The sequence below is a fragment of the Grammomys surdaster genome, unplaced genomic scaffold, assembly GCF_004785775.1.
Source record: "Grammomys surdaster isolate TR1022 unplaced genomic scaffold, NIH_TR_1.0 133, whole genome shotgun sequence".
Taxonomy (NCBI): Eukaryota; Metazoa; Chordata; class Mammalia; order Rodentia; family Muridae; genus Grammomys; species Grammomys surdaster.
In genome coordinates, this window is record NW_021604591.1 from 11,542,421 (window position 1) to 11,545,443 (window position 3,023).

Sequence of the window (3,023 nt, forward strand, 5' to 3'; positions counted from 1 at the left end):
GAAAAGCATCTCTGTCTTACATTTTTCCTTCCTCCTCTTCCTTCATTTCACAGTTTTCCTTCATGTAAGAGGAAAATGAGAAAAGCCTTATGCATACTCATATTACAAATGTAATTATCTTCTTTCATCTCTCAATTCAACATGTAACATGGTACAGCAAGAAGTTTGTGCCATTTACCTGACTGTGGATACAGTCATAGAAATAGTGCACTGTTCAAACTACTAAAGGTCAAGTCATTATTTCATGACAAGAAGCCTAAAATAAGATCAATTATAAACCATGAAATGTGTATGCTTTATCAATATACATTTATACAAAGCCTAGGTCTCCATTTTAAATATGCAAAATTTCAACTACTACATAACAATTATTTTTCAAGTGACCTAAGATCAAAGTAAGATCTTTTTTAAATGTTGTTTATTTTTATTTTATTCTTTTGGAAAAGTTATAGAACTCAATTTTAAGCAATAAATTAAAAAGAAAATTTGTCACTAGGTTATATTAAAGTTTTGACTAAATGATTCCTTTGTAAAAGATGCTAAGTACTTTATAGAATCTGTTTTTTTCCCCTATGTGGAATAAATCACTCCACATGATAAATTGCAGTTCCTCATAAGGATTGAGCTCCAAGTTCCACATCTATTCTAACTACAAAATTATGCTTGATGAGATAGCAACAACATTGAACATTAGAGTTTTTAGAGAAATGTGTATATAGTGAGTATTGAATATTTACACATGGTGACATAAAACAATTGTATTGATGAAGGTCTAAGATGCATAGACTGACACACATGCCATTTGTTTTTCTCAGTTAGCATTGGATGATTTAGAACATAAAGCATTAACTGAGAACCCAAGAATGCTCCCAAGTATTTGAATAATTTTATAAATTCTTCCTGTTCATTCCTGAATTAAGTTAAAATTGTCACAAAGGAGAGTTGAATGTATGAGTAGAGGAGATAAGAGTTTAATAAGGACCTTTCTATAAGCAATGCAACTGATCCATTCTTATCTCCTTGTACAAAGCTCAAGTCCAAGTGGATCAAGGGCCTCCACAGAAAACCACATACACTGTAACTAATAGAGGAGAAAGTGGGGAAGAATCTCGAATACTTGAACACGGGAGAAAATTTCATGAACAGAACATCAATGGCTTATTCTCTAAGATCAAGGATTGACAAATGGGACCTCATAAAATTGCAAAGAGTCTGTAAGGCAAAGGACACTATCCATAGGACAAAACAGCAATCAACATATTGGGAAAAGGTCTTTACCAACACTACACTGGATAGAGGGCTAATATCCAATGTATACAAAGAACTCAATAAGTTAGACTCCAGAGAATCAAATAACCCTATTTTTAAAAGTGGGATACAGAGCTAAACAAAGAATTTTCAACTGAGGAATACCAAATGGCTGAGAAGCACCCAAAAAAATGTTATAATTCTTGTTTTAAAGTGTGGAAACCATGAAGTAAAGAGTAAGGGAAATTTTCTAAGCCTCCCAACTGGGTAGATAGAAGTTAGAGTCTGCAGTGTAAGTGCAAGACAACATGATCTCTATAAGGTTTCTAACATGTTCATTCATTTTAAAGTTTGCAAATTTGAAAATTATTTTTCTTCATTTCATTGTTAGCCTTAATTTTCACAACATTTTTATCAGACCGACATGCTACCTACAGCATTAATGAGGCACTTATCCACAACAGTTTTAAATGTGTATTTTCCTTAAAATAAAAATCACTTAATACTTTAAATCATATTTATACATAATGTTATTTCAACTTTGGAATGTGAATTTCAGTTCTGTTCATTACTTTATTGCATATATCTGTAGGAGGTGATGTTGACCATATATGTTTGTCTGTGTGTGTAGACATACACATTCAAGTGCAATACTAAGTATCACAGTGCTCAATAATAAAGGCCAGAGATCTTTTTCAATCAGTCTCCACCTAATATTTTAGAGACAGGTTCTTTCATTATATCTGAAGTTTATCACTTGGCTATGCTAAGTTTCAGAGACCGATCTGTCTGAGCAGTGTTTCCGTCAATGATAATTGCTGTGCCTGTTTTTGTTTTTGTTTTTGTTTTGTTTTTGTTTTTTTTTCTATAAATCTGAACTGAAGTTTTCATGTTTGAGTAGCAAGCATTTTGCCAACTTAACCGTCTCCTTAGCTTATCTTCTTTGCTAATTATATCAATAATTCTGATGTACAAGAAAATATCCTATGGAAGCTAAGGAGTCAACCACGTAGACAAACGAGAAACTATCTTTTGTCTGCAGAAGCCAGCAATCCTACATAAACATGGAGGTCTCTGTCTGACTTAGGATAGCTGGCTAAGTCTAATCGTTTCCCTCCACACAACTTTTGAATTTCCACCCTAAAAACTGTTTTCTTTATCATTTGTACAGTATCTCTACTGATTAAATGTACCAGATTATAGAAGCAAATAAAAAAGAAAACCAAAAAACAAAAAAGAAAATATCCTGTATTAATAGAAAAAAATGTATCTAGAATGGTTGGTATAGCAGAGAATAATTGCTTTACTAGGTTATCTAGATTTGCTGAAACATTTTCTGACCACTGAATATGTGGTTGAAATCTTTACAATTGGCATTGAGAAATAAAATTTAAATTAATAACAAGAAAATAATTGTCACGTCCACCCTCGACCAGCAAGGAAGACGCAATACACAAGCTCTTCTCCAAGCAGTTTATTCAGGACCCTTGAACAATCTTCTGACTGACGACCCGGGGGAAGCATCTCCCAGGCTTAAGTACTCTAGGACTAGACAATCCCCCCCCACCCCGTCTGCCACATAGCAACAGCAGATATGTCCACACACACACACACACACACACACACACACACACACACACACGGAGACAAGCCAGATCACTAGCCACAGCCAAATAAGGAGTTGTTTACTCCTAAGAGTCCTCACCAACAGGTGGCAAGGACTTGTTTACTCCTAAGAGCACTTGCCAACAGGTGGCAGAAGGCGGAGACCGGCA

General features: G+C 34.5%; 1 non-coding gene across 1 annotated transcript; it reads left to right on the forward strand.

The window, feature by feature from the left end:
* Positions 1–2,233: 2,233 nt before the first annotated feature.
* On the forward strand, positions 2,234–2,373 carry LOC114617019. Its single transcript, XR_003710732.1, has one exon.
* Positions 2,374–3,023: the final 650 nt, after the last annotated feature.